Genomic DNA, 15,133 nt, shown 5'->3' on the forward strand with positions numbered 1-15,133 from the left:
CCCTAATCCAGGAACCTAATGTTCTCTAACCGAGAACTTGAATCGTCCCACTTACCTGGGAGCTTTCCAGCCGGCTACCCTGACCTCTTGAAGTTCTGGACCCACAGCGCTCTCACGAAGCCGAAGTCCCCGTACGGGCCACCACTTGTTGCATCCACTCCAACCTGCAGGAAAGACGCAACACCATGTTGTCCTTCTTCAAGCAGGTTTATTCAGGAACCTTTAGCATTGCAATGCAGGAACAGGAATCTCTTGAACAACCCTGGGGTGTACCTTAAATACCCTACTGACTCCTCCCAATCACCCCAGTCACATAACGGTAGTCCATAGGTTCACAGCAAGTGACGACACTCAGGTGAGCTGATGAGGCATGGCATCTGCACAGTGCAGGTGGCTGGGATGTGGCTAAGTCTGAGATAATGAGGAAGTCAGGCGCAGGTCATAAGACCTGGCAGCCATCCCGGGCGCCATCTTGGGGCGGTGGCCGCACCCACTCCTCACAAATTTTAATTGCAAAGTTATCACCAGATGAAAAGACAAGATACTTATATTTAATTCATTCTCTTATCTCAACTTAAACTTTATTCTTCTGCCTGAGATATTTTAGATGTTTTATCTTCTTGCAAGTAAATTTCTAATCTATATATATTTTTTAATCTCCCTTATTTCTTACTGATATTCTTGCTGTTTTCCTTATCATAGTAAAAGTTACTTGAAAGTTATGGTTGAAGCCTTTCCTTGTCTATTGGTTCTTACATGTTTCTAGAGCAGCTTTTTTTACAATAGCATTTACTTATACTTAAAAAAAAAATGTATTCTTAGTCATCAAGTAGCAATGAGCGTTTTAAAATAACTTTCAGCCTCAAATTGGTTCCTGAAAATGTGTTTAGGCTACCATAAGAGGAATGAATAGGATATAAAATCAACCTATTCCAGTGTCAGTATGTGAAAATGAATGCAAACAACATGAACATATTCTTTTAGTATGTCATGTATATCTCTTTTGAATTAATTAGCCATCTGTTGAAGTGTCTGATAAAGGTAAGTGAATTACTTTTGTAAATGATAAACATGTGTTAAGAGTTCTCTGTCATTATACATGTTAAGTGATTATATAAGAAGAAAGGACCCAAGATCTAAGTGGCTGCACGCATAACAATATATTTTTTACTCTGAAAAAGTCCCTTGCAAGTTAATCAGTTTTCCTGGGTAAAACCTATCTAAATGGTGACATAAAGATGCAGCTTGCATCTTTCTTGGAGTTTAGAATTTGCCTTACTGTTAGCATGGAAGCCAGACAGCTGAAGTGTCATACAGAGCTTGTTTCTGCTCCAGTATAGAAATGAAAACATCACTTGTCTTTTCATTCCCTCTGCTCTAAATAGCCAAATGAGCTGGAAAGTAAATAGGAGCACAGAGACACAGGATTAATTTTAAGTGCCTTTGCATATTCAACAAATAATATTATTTTAAAACTATTTAATGATAATCTTGTAAAAACTATATGGATACAAAATATTCCTTAAATGCAATAATTTTATCAGCAATATACATAAAAATATATTTTAATAAACAATTTTATTTATGAAAAGTCAAGTTGATTTAGCATGACAAAACTACAATAATCTAATAACCATAATGAGAGAGTCCATTATTACCACTGCAATGTTCTGCAGAGTGAAAAAATCGTTTAACCACTAGATGTTTTATATAATTTTGATTTTCATTTAGATAATCTGAGGTGAAATTGCCTATTTGATAAAAAGGAAACAAAGAGCCTCTAGCATTATGCCAAAATATTTTTGTAACATGACATTATTATGTATCTTCTATATAATAGGTGTTTTTGAAACATAAACTTATAATTTATGTTAGTCTGATATAAAAAGGTAAAGTTAAAATATTTTTCAACTTATATTTTATCATTAGTTGTGAACATGAAACAAAAACAGACACAAGGCACAGGACCTCGTTGAAATACAGACACAGAAAGAGAAGTGATGTCATCATTTTCTAAATTTAACTTCATCTTTACTTCAATAATTATTTTTAAGATGAAATACTTTTAAAGAACACACTAAGATTTCAGCACTAGTTTTATGTAACAAGACATACAGCATACTAGAATTCTGACACTCAACCTGCATAGAGTAAACCAGCATCACTATGAAGGGATTAGAGTTTGTTAAAGACATTCTTTTTGCATGATAAATATCTTGGCAAGTCGGCAATTTAGGCACACTTATGAGATGAAATTAATACCCAAAGGTTAAAACACTACAAACTTGACCTTTGTATCTTAACAACAAATTATGCTTAAAAGGATCACCACTTGTCCTAAAGAGCAGCACTGGATAATCAAAGTGGCAATATAAAATGTGCAAAAAATAATCATAATATGTATTAATAAAAATCTCAAAGAAATAAAACCAGGGACAATTTAATATGATTCACTTTCAAAAAATAACAGTTAATCCAAATCATGTAGTTTCTTAATGCTAAATATCATTTCATACTGGAGAGTGAATAGTGCTGAAGTAGAACGAATTGTTTTAGCTTTGGGAGCTTTATGCTATAAACTGCTTTCTTGTTCATTTGATACAGTACACAGTAACATTCTAGAATTTCAGTATGTACAAAAATGGCTGCTGTACCAGCAAAATAGATTATATAAGGATTAAAGGGACAGCCATCTTGTATCCCGGGTCCCACAGAGACCAGTCTGCACAGGAGAGCATGCAGACTGCAGAAACAACATAGCTTCAGGAACAGGTCCCCTTTCAGGTCTTCATCTTCATCCAGGAAGCAGATCTGAGCTTCAGACACCTGCCCACCTTCCCTGCCAGAGGAGAGGTGGTCTCCAGGGAGGGCTCTGACCACCAAAGCTGGTGAGAGAGCATCTTGTATCCCTGGTCCCTCAGAGACCTGTCTGCATAGGAGAGCTTGCAGGCAGCAGAATCAATATAGCTTCTGGGACAGGCCCACTTTCAGATCTTCATCTCCAGCCAGGAAGCAGATCTGAGCTTGAGACATCTGCACACCTTCCCTGCAAGAGGAGAGCTTGCCTGCAGAGAGTACTCTGACCACTGAGACTCAGGAGAGAGTTGGACTCCCAGGAGTTTTGACAGAGGCTAACAGAATCAAGGGAGGAACAAGCTCCAGCCAGAGACAGCTACAACAACTAACCCCAGAGATTACCAGATAGCAAAAGAAAAATGTAGGAATCTTACTAACAGAAAACAAGACTGCTCACCACCAAAAACCAGCAATTCTGCCTCAGCGAGTCCTGGATACCCCAACACAACTGAAAAGCAAGATTTGGATTTAAAATTGTATCTCATGATGTTGGTAGAGGATTTAAAGAAGGAAATTAATAACTCATTAAAGAAATACAGGAGAACATGGCTAAACAGGTAGAAGGCTTTAAGAGGAAGCACAAAAATCCCTTAAAGAATTACAGGAAAGCACTGCTAAACAAGTAGACAGCCTTAAAGAAGAAACATGAAAATCCCTTAAAGAATTACAGGAAAACACGACCAAACAGGTAATGGAATTGAACAAAACCATCCAAGATCTAAAAAGGGAAGTAGAAACAATAAAGAATATCCAAAATGATACAACTCTGGAATAGAAGCCCTAGAAAAGAAATCAGGAACCATAGATGTGAGAATTAGCAACAGAATGTAAGAGATGGACGAGAGAATCTCAGATGCAGAATATTCCATACAGAACATGAACACAACAATCAAAGAAAATGCAAAGTGCAAAAGGAGCCTAACTCAAAACATCCAGTAAATCCAGAACGCAATGCGAAAACCAAACATACTGATAATAGGAATAGATGAGATTGAAGATTTTTCAACTTAAGAGACCAGCAAATATCTTCAACAAAATTATAAAAGAAAACTTCCCTAACCTAAAGAAAGAGTTTCCCATGAGCATGCAAGAAGCCTACAGAACTCCAAATAGACTGGAACAGAAAAGAAATTCCTCCCAACACATAATAATCAGAACAAAAAAATGCACTAAATAAAGATAGAAAACTAAAAGCAACAAGGGAAAAAGGTCAAGTAACATATAAAGGCAGGCCTATTAAAATTACACCAGACTACTCACAAGAGACTATGAAAGCCAGAAGATCCTGGACAGATGTTATACAGAACCTAAGAGAACACAAATGCCAGCCCAGGCTATTATACCCAGCAAAACTCTCAATTACTATAGATGGAAAAACCAAAGTATTTTATGACAAAACCAAATTCACAAAATATTTTTCCACAAATCCAGCCCTTCAAAGCATATTAAAGGTAAAACACCAACACAGGGACAGAAACTACACCCTAGAAAAGGCAGGAAAGTAATCCTTCAACAAACCTGAAAGAAGACAGCCCCAAGAACAGAATCACAACTTTACAACAAAAATAAACGGAAGCAACAATTACTTTTCTTTACTATCTCTTAATATCAATGGACTCAATTCCCCAATAAAATACAAAGACTAACAGACTGGCTACACAAACAGGACCCAACATTTTGCTGCTTACAGGAAACCCACCTCATGGAAAAAGACAGAAAGTACCTCAGAGTAAAATGATGGAAAAATTTTCCAAGCAAATGTTCCAAAGAAACAAGCTGGAATTGCCATTCTAATATCAAATAAAAATGACTTCTAACCCAAAGTTATCAAAGAAGACAAGGAGGGGCACTTCATACTCATCAAAGGTAAAATATACCAAAATGAACTCTCAATTATGAATATCTATGCTCCAAATGCAAGGCCAGCCACATTCATTAAGAAACTTTAGTAAATCTTGAAGCACACATTGCACCTCACACAATAATAGAGGGAGACATCAACACCCCACTCTCATCAATGGACAGATCTTGGAAACAGAAACTAAACAAAGGCACATGGTAACTAACAGAACTTATGAAACAAATGGGTTTATCAGATATCTACAGAACATTTTACCCTAAAACAAAAGGATATAACTTTTTCTCAGTACCTCATGGTACTTGCTCCAAAATTGACCATATAATTGGTCTCAAAACAGGCCTCAACAGATACAAAAATATTGAAAATATCCCAAGCAGCCTATCAGATCACCATGGACTAAGGCTGATCTTCAATAACAGAATAAATAATAGAAAGTCAACATTCATGTGGAAACTGAACAACACTCTACTTAATGATAACTTGGTCAAGGAAGAAATGAAGAAAAAAAATAAAGACATTTCAGAATTTAATGAAAATGAAGCCACAGCATACCCAAACTTATGGGACACAATGAAATCAGTCCTAAGAGGAAAACCCTGAGTGCTTCCAAAAGGAAACAAGAGAGAACATATACTCGCAGCCACACAGCACACCTAGAAGCTCTGAAATGAAAGATAGCAAATTCACTCAAGAGGAGTAGAAGGTGAGAAATAATCAAACTCAGTGCTGAAATCAACCAAGTGGAAATTAAAAGAACTATTTAAAGATTCAACCAGTGTATGAGCTGATTTTTTGAGAAAATCATCAAGATAAATAAACCACTAGCCAGACTAACTAGAGGGCACAGGGACAGCATCCTAATTAACAAAATCAGAAATGAAAAGGGAGACATAACAACAGATCCTGGGGAAATCTAAAACACACTCAGATCCTTCTACAAAAGGCTATACTCAACAAAACTGGAAAACCTGGATGAAATGGACAAATTTCTAGACAGATATCAGGTACCAAAGTTAAATCAGGTTCATATTAATGACCTAAATAGTCCTATATTCTCTAAAGAAATGGAAGTAGTCATTAAGTCCCCCAACCAATAAATAAATAAATAAATAAATAAATAAATAAATAAATAGATAGATAAATAAATAAATAAATAAAAGTCCAGAACCACATAGGTTTAGTGTACAGTTCTATCAGACCTTCAAAGAAGACCTAATTCTAATTCTCCACAAACTATTCCATAAAATAGAAATAGAAGGTACTCTGCCCAATTCATGCTGTGAAGCCAAAATTACTCTGATAAGTAATCCACACAGAGATCCAACAAGGAAAGCGAAATTCAGAACCATTTTCCCATATGAATATTGATGCAAAAATACTCAATAAAATCCTGGCAAACCGATTCCAAGAACACATCAAAATGACTATCCATCATGACGAAGTAGGCTTCATCCCAGGGATGCAGGGATGGTTTAATATACCGAAATCTATCAATGTAATCCACTATATAAACCAACTCAAAGACAAAAAAACACATGGTAATCTTGATAGATGCTGAGAAAGCATTTGTCAAAATCCAACACCAATTCATGATAAAAGTCATGGAAATATCATGAATTCAAGGCCCATAACTAAACATAATAAAAGCAATCTACATGAAACTAATAGCCTACATCAAACTAAATGGAGAGAAATTCGATGCAGTCCCACTAAATTCAGGGACTAGACAAGGCTGCCCACTTTCTCCCTCTCTATTCAATATAGCACTTGAAGTCCTAGCCAAAGCAATTAGATAACAAAAGGAGATCAAGGGGATACAAATTGGAAAGGAAACAATCAAAATATCAATATTTGCAGATGATAAGATAGTAGATATAAGTGACCCTAAAAATTCCACGAGAGAATACCTAAACCTGATAAACAACTTCAGTGCAGTAGCTGGATATAAAATTAACTCAAACAAATCAGTGGTCTTTATCTACACAAAGTATAAACAGGCTGAGAAAGAAATTAGGTAAACAACACCCTTCACAATAGTAACAAATAATATAAAATACCTTGGTGTGACTGTAACTAAGGAAGTGAAAGATCTGTATGATTAGAACTTCAAAGCTCTAAAGAAAGAATCAAAGATCTCAGAAGATGGAAAGCTCTCCCATGCTCATGGGTTTGCAGAATCAATACAGTAAAAATGGCTATCTTGCCATCTACAGATTCAATGCAATCCCCATCAAAATTCCAACTCAATTCTTCACCAAATTAGAAAGGTCAATCTGCAATTTCATCTGGAATAACAAAAAAACCTAGGATAGCAAAAAACTATTCTCAATGATAAAAGAACCTCTGAGGGAATCACCATGCCTGACATTAAGCAGTACTACAGAATAGTTGTGGTAACAACTGCATGGTACTGGTACAGAGACAGACAGGTAGATCAATTAAATAGAATTGAAGCCCAGAAATGAACTCACACACCTATGGTCACTTGATCGTTTACAAGGGAGCTAAAATCATCCAGTGGAAAAAAAGACAGAATTTTCAACAAATGGTGCTGGCACAACTGGCAGTTATCATGTAGAAGAATGCGAATTGATCCATTCTTCTCTCCTTGTATAAAGCTCAAGTCTAAGCGGATCACAGAACTCCACATAAAATCAAACACTGAAACTTATAGAGGAGAAAGTGAGGAAGAGCCTCGAAGATATGAGCACAGGGGGAAAATTCCTAAACAGAACAGCAATGGCTTGTGCTGTAAGATCAAGAATCTACAAATGGGACTGCATAAAATTGCAAAGCTTCTGTAAAGCAAAAGATGCTGACAATAAGACCAAAACACGACCAACAGATTGTGAAAGGTTTTTACCAAACCTAAATCTGATAGGGGACTGATATCCAATATATACAAATATCTCAAGAAGTTGGACTCCAAAAGTTCCAATATCCCTATTACAACAAATGGGGTACACAGCTAAACAAAGAATTCTCAACTGAGGAATTCCGAAGGGCTGAGAAGCACCTGAAAAAATGTTCAACATTCTTAATCATCAGGGAAATGCAAATCAAAACAACCCTGAGATTCCAGCTCCCATCAGTCAGAATGGCTATGTTCAAAAATTCAGGTGACAGCAGATGCTGATGAGTATGTGGAGAAAAAGGAACACTCCTCCATTGCTTGTGGGATTACAAACTTGTACAACCACTCTGGAAATCAGTCTGGTGTTTCCTCAGAAAATTGGACATAGTACAACTGGAAGATCCAGCAATACTTCTCCTGGGCATATACCCACAAGGTGTTCCAACTGGTAATAAGGACACATGGTCCACTATGTTCATAACAGCCTTATTTATCATATCCAGAAGCTGGAAGGAACCCAGATAACCCTCAAAAGAGCAATGGATACAGAAAATGGGGTACATTTACACAATGGAGTACTACTCAGCTATTAAAGACAATGAATTTATAAAATTCTTAGGCAAATGGATGTATCTGGAAGATATCATCCTGAGTGAGGTAACCCAATCACCAAAGAACTTACTTGATATGCACTCACTGATAAGTTGATATTAACCCAGCAACTCTGAATACCCAACATACAATTTGCAAAACATAAGAAAATCAAGAAGAAGGAAAACCAAAGTGTGGATACTTCATTCCTCCTTAGAATAGGGAACAAAATACCCATGGAAATAGTTACAGTGACGAATTTTGGAGCTGAAATGAAAGGATGGACCATCTAGAAACTGCCCCAAACAAGGATCCATCCTATAATCAGCAACCAAATGCAGACACTATTGCATTTGCCAGCAAGATTTTGCTGAAAGGACCCTGACATAGCTGTCTCTGGTGAGGCTATGTCAGTGCCTGGCAAATACAGAAGTGGATGATCATTGTCATCTATTGGATGGAACACAGGGCCCGCAATGGAGGAGCTCGAGAAAGTACCCAAGAAGCTGAAGGGGTCTGCAACCCTATAGGTGTTACTACAATATGAACTAACCAGTACCCCCTGAGCTCATATCTCTAGCTGCATAGCTGCATATATAGCATAAGGGGACCTAGTCGTCCATCATTGGGAAGAGAGGCCCCTTGGTTTTGTATACTTTATATGCCCCAGTACAGGGGAAGGCCAGGTCCAAGAATTGGAGTGGGTGGGTAGGGGAGCAGGGCAGGGGGGAGGATAATAGGGGACTTTCAGGATAGCATTTGAAATTTAACTTAAGAAAATATCAATAAAAAATAGAAAAAAAAGATTAAAGGCATACTATGCATTTCATGAAAATAGCAAACAGATCCATCTCCCACACCCTGATGTGAGCCATTCCTCAATATAAACCAAAAAAAGTCCTTAAGAAAAATGTAACATCAAACAAACATGTTTCCAAAATTATTTTTTGAACAACAATGCTATGTTTTATCTTCAAAAATGTCAATTATAATGTCACCATTTTTCTGACTGTGTTTTATATATGTGTACAAATTACATACATTTTACATTAGATATGTTTTTGGTCAAAATTATTCAGTATCTAAACCATTTTAATTTAACTTCAAACATTTTAGCATATGCATGACAACTGAATTTTGGTTCCCAGAGAAGTACCTATTATACAGACATTAGACAAACAAAACATATATCGAAGCTGCAAGGAAGAAATATGGCTGTTTCTGGCACAACAGCATTTTTACTATCAACATAAAGTACAGAATGACTACCAACACAGGGAATCTCATGTAATTTGTAAATATGACCTAACTTGTTTCACAGTTGAAGTTTCCTTTAGTCTTCATTTTAAATATGGAAAGTCTGTTTGTTTTTCCTCATTGTTATGCTTACTTGTGAATTAAACTACATTTCTTTTCTTCCACTTACTGTGTTTCTTGTGATGCTTCTTTTACTTCTTTGTCACTTTTTCCATTTGTCTTTCTTGCTCATCATATTTTCTTTTCTTTTTTTTTTCCTGCACCTCCTTTTCATAATCTGATTCGAATGAGGATTCTGAAGAGGATGGATGGCTTTTTGTCAAAAGAAGCTTTCTTTTCTTTTCTTTTCTTTTCTTTTCTTTTCTTTTCTTTTCTTTTCTTTTCTTTTCTTTTCTTTTTTCTTTTGCTGTAGCTTTTGGTATATTTTTCTTTCTTGGTTTTATTCTTTGACTTCTTTTGGGGGAGAAGCTGCTTGCTCTGTGATTCTGATTCAGATGTGGAGCTTTCAGATGATTTGTATGAATGGCTCTTCTTTCTCTTTTGTTTTTTCTCTTATTTCTTGAGTTCATCCTCCAAATCAGAAAAACTGCTTGATGAATCAGATCTTGATGAAGCGGATGTATATCGACATGATTTCTTCTTTTTCTTTTTTGCTCTTTCCTTTCTTTTGTATGAACTCACATTTCCACTTAATGCTTTCTCTTTGTTATTCTCGAGCTCTTTGGTCCAAATTAGATTCATCTTTACTTCAAATTCAGTCAATGCCTTGGAGCCTTTCTTTTTATTCTGTAATTGTTTCTTTACTTCTTCCAAGGTAGGTGTTGGTCTATTCAGATAACCCCGTATAGTTGTACCTTAAGATTGACTTGCACCCCTCCATCTGGCCATTGCTATAGGAATCATATAAGCTACACAGGTATCCTGTTTCCCCATGGTGTCAGGTGATTCTCAGAGCCAACTATCACTTGCAAAGGAGAAGTTCAGGCACACTCCAAGTTCTCCATCCACTGATATATCAAGTACTCTCCATTCTATAATAGAAGCAAATCAAATAATTATAGAACACCTTTAAGATAAAACAGTATATAACCTTAATTGATATAACCATCAAGGAAGGAGAGGGGAAAAATATAAATGAAAACTATACACGAAAGGTGGGGAAGTGCCAGAGAAAACATGTGTTTTCATAACAGGCTAAGGACTGCTGCATTCAGGAAGTCATAATAGCTGAGGTTCCCAGGCCAATATCAATTGGACAATATTCATGCAGAGTTGAAAAGAATTACAAAGCCTTTAAGTCCAAGAGAGGAGTGATTAGCAGTTTGAGGGTTCTAGGGATAGACAGTCAGTCTATTAAGGGTGTGACCACTGGTAGGCTTACCTGCTCTAGTGGATGTCCACATAACCATGAATAGCACATTTTAGAGACAGAAGGTTATTAAAAAAGAAAACTCAAAATTTGGGACTTGGGGATAGATATGTTGAATGTATTTTTTATATGTCATGTATGTGTCTGACACCAGAAGTGTTTGGTTGTGAGGAGCAGGTGTGGCAGCAGTCTCAAGATGGTGCCCGGGACTGTAGCCAAGTCTTATGACTTGCACCTGACTTCCTCATACACCTGAAAATAAGCCACATCCATCGTGAGAGCTACGCAGGCGCACCATGACGCAAGATCAGGCCATTTGACAAAGGCCAATGAACTGAGATTACGTGGACTGGGCTAATGGGGTGTTGTTGAGGGGTTATATAAGGGATTGTGATTGGGGGCTAGAGGGAGATTCCTGCTTGCATGTTGAAAGGTTCCTGAATAAACTGCTTTGAGAAGAATGCTTGTCATCGCTCTTTTCTGCTGGTCAGAGACAGAAGTAACAAATGGTGGCTCATACAGGGACTTTCAGAACTCATCGGAGTCAGGGCAGCTAGCTGGTACGTTCCCAGGTAAGTGGGACAAGTTAAGTTCTCAGATTGAGACTATAAGGTTTCTGGTTTGGGGACAAGTTAAGTTCTCGGATTGAGATGATAAGGCTCCCAGTTTTGGGACAAGTTGCACCAAGCACCATGGGAAATTCAACCTCAGGTCAAACAGTTGCGCCAAGCCCTTAAGGACTTGCTGAAAGTGAAAGGAATTGGGCTGAAAAAAGGAGGTCCTGGAGAACTTTTTAAAAGAAGTGGATCAGGTCACTCCTTGGGTCTCTGTATCAGGACATCTTACAGGGCCCAGTTGGGAGAAGTTAGTGAAGGACTTGAAGTTTGCAGAAGAACAGGGAGTTCTCGCTAAAGGGCTGCTGCCAGTGTCGAAGCTAGTACAGAAGTGTATCGAGGTTAAGGAAAGATGTGGAGTGGAACTCCAAAAGGGCAATGAGGCACTGAATCAGGTGAGAGAGGAGCGATCCCAAAAGTCAGAGGCAGAAGGAAGTTCTAGTGATGGAGATATGTGTATGGACGATCTGGAGAGCATAGCTGACAGTCTAGAGAAAGTGAAAATGAAGGTAGAAACTTTGGCGCCAGGGCCGCCATGGCCGCCTCTGTATGCCCCTGATGGAGCATCAGGGCTTAGTCTGCATTCAGAAACCTGGAGGGAACTGTGAGCCCAGTGCTTTCCTGTATTTCAGGATGCACAGGGAGGTCATTATCATGAGTGGCTTGATTGGAAGATTGTTCAAAGATTAGCGGAAGGGGTTCGTACTTACGGTTTCAGCACTGCTTTTGTAAGAGTGCAATTAGAGAACCTGTACCGCTACTGCATGACTCCAAGTGATTGGCAGAATCTGGCTCGTGCCTGCTTGTCACCAGGCCAATATCTAAACTGGAAGGCATTTTTCATTGAGTTTGCTGCCGAGCAAGCAGTGATCAACGCTGGCAACAGCCAGCCAGCCTGGGATCAAGACATGCTGCTGGGATAAGGGAGATTTATAGCAACTCAAACTAATTATCCCATCCAAGTGTATGAGCAAGTTAATAACATAGGGACTAAAGCATGGACGTTTCTTCTGAATAGAGGAGAGGTGAGTGGGAACCTGAACAAGATTGTTCAGGGGCCCACTGAGCCCTTTGCTGACTTTGTGGCTCATCTTGTAGAGGCAGGAGGCTGTGTTTTTGGAGACCCTGATGCTGCCATGCCTCTACTGAAGCCGCTGATTTTTGAACAGTGCACCAAAGAATGCAGGCGAGCAATTAATCCATATAAGCATAAAGGATTAGAGGTCTGGATGGAAATATGCAGAGAAATAGGAGGATCTCTTTCTAATTCTGGTCTGGCTGCCACTGTCATACATATGTCACAAGGAAAAGGTGGCCAGCAGAATAATAACTGTTTTAAATGTGGACAGCCAGGCCACATGAAACATCAATGCCCACAATTGAATGGTGCCAGAAACCAGCGACCAAAAGTGCCCGGGTTATGTCCTAGATGCAAAAAAGGAAATCATTGGGTCAGTGAGTGTAGGTCAGTTAAAGATATTCATGGACAGCCTCTTGCTCCTGGATATGGTGGTTCCCGGCCAAAAAACTTGAAAAGGGGCCCCCGACCCCAGGGCCCTCAAATATATGGGGCAGTAGCTGAGGGATGGCCCAATTTGAGACCACCAATGCAATGGAGTCACCCCGGAGAGCAACAACAGGGAGTGCAGGACTGGACCTCTGTTCCACCACCCGACTCGCATTAACATCCCGCATGGGAGTCCAGCTGGTGGACACAGACTTTAAAGGCCCACTGCCAGCTGATATGGTGGAACTGATTTTGGGAAGGAGCTCTGTTACCATGCAAGGATTAATAGTTCATCCTGGAGTAATTGATTCAGTCTTTACAGGAAAGGTTAAGATTATGGTATATTCCCCTAGAGGCATCTTTGTCATTTCCCCTGGTGATAGAATAGCTCAATTGCTCCTTTTGCCCAGCTGTCACTCTCAATTTCCAGCCAAAGTTTCAGAACAGGGAGACGAGGGATTTGGCTCTACTGAGACCTCCAATATATTTTGCTGTCTAAATCTTGATACCCGACCCCTATTGAAGCTCAGGATTGAAGGAAAAGCTATATTTCGTCTCCTAGATACTGGTGCTGATTGTAGTATCATCAGTACCAGAGATTGGCCTTCTGGTTGGCCTAAGCAACAGTCAGAACAAACTCTTAGAGGACTCGGGTACACTCAGTTGCCCGGAATGAGTTCCTGCTTCCTATATTGTAAGGACGAAGAAGGACATTCTGGACAGTTTCAGCCATATGTGTTGGCTGTTCCCGTCTCTCTGTGGGGCCGTGATATGATGACTCAGATGGGCTTTGTTCTGACTAATGAAGGAGGGTATGGCAGCAAGGCCCATGACATGATGCTGGACATGGGATATATTCCCGGATAAGCATTAGGGCAGTTTCTGCAAGGTAGAACCTCTCCAGTGCTGGTTCGCAAAAAGAATGATCGGGCTGGACAGGGTTTTTCCTAGGGGCCACTGAGGGAGTATTACCTATTACATGGAAGACTGAGGATCCAGTATGGGTGCCTCAGTGGCCACTCCCCTCATAAATATTAAAAGCCGTGAAAGAGCTGGTACAAGAACAATTGGAGTTGGGACATATTCGGCCCTCTACATCTCCCTGGAATACTCCAATATTTGTTATAAAGAAAAAAAAATCAGGAAAATGGAGACCTTTGCATGATTTGAGAGAAATAAATAAGCAAATGATCTTGATGGGGCCAGTGCAGAGGGGCCTGCCATTGCCTTCGGCCTTGCCCCAAAATTGGTCCATTATAGTTTTAGATATTAAAGATTGTTTTTTCTCTATCCCGTTGCATCCAAATGATATGGTAAGATTTACCTTTACTGTCCCCTCCAAAAATCATGCTGAACTTGATAAAAGGTTTGAGTGGACAGTTCTACCACAAGGGATGGTGAACAGTCCCACTATATGTCAACTCTATGTTGATGCAGCTCTGAAAGGATTTTGAGAGCAATTTCCAAACATGAAGTGTTATCACTATATGGATGATATACTTCTTGCCGCTTCCAGGGATGCCTTGCTTGATGAAGCTTATAGCTTTGTGGTGACACAGTTGAAGGAACAGAATTTTGTAGTGGCCCCAGAAAATGTGCAAAAGGATGTTGTAGTGAATTATTTAGGAACAAAAGTTACAGCAAAATATGTGTCCCCTCAAAAGATTCAGTTTCACACAGATGGATTATGCACCCTGAATGATTTTCAAAAGTTATTGGGAGATATTCAATAGGTCTGACCCTATCTTTCTTTGAACAATAAACAATTACAGCCATTATATGATATCTTACCAGGCAATACAGATTTAAAGTCTCCCAGATATCTTACTGATGCTGCCAGGAAGGCTTTGTTGTTAGTAGAACAGTGTATTCAGAGTGCTGCCTTAAAATGCCGAGATGAGTCCAAACAGTTTACCTTGTGCGTACTGCAAACAGAGTCACAACCCACTGGGGTTTTATGGCAGGGAGCTCCCCTGTTATGGATACACCTAAAAATCTCCCCAGCCAAGACACTTGTTTATTATCCTGCCTCAGTAGCTCAGTTGGCTCTGATTGGTATACAGCAAAGCATGCAGTTTTTTGGAGTTGCACCTGAAAGTCTAATGCTAAGCAAATTGAAGTATAAACAGCCACGGAGGATAATTGGGCTATTTTGAGGTGTAGTTTTCAAGGCCTTATAGATAATCATTACCCCAAGGATCCAATATTACAGTTGGTTAAAGTA

The 15,133-nt window shown here is 38.9% G+C and overlaps 1 pseudogene; it reads right to left on the reverse strand.

Annotated features, from left to right (window-relative positions):
- Positions 1-74: 74 nt before the first annotated feature.
- LOC110286369 (uncharacterized) lies at positions 75-10,352 on the reverse strand (annotated as a pseudogene).
- Positions 10,353-15,133: the final 4,781 nt, after the last annotated feature.

This window comes from Mus caroli, unplaced genomic scaffold, assembly GCF_978045245.1.
Source record: "Mus caroli unplaced genomic scaffold, Mus_caroli_1 scaffold_5, whole genome shotgun sequence".
NCBI lineage: Eukaryota > Metazoa > Chordata > Mammalia > Rodentia > Muridae > Mus > Mus caroli.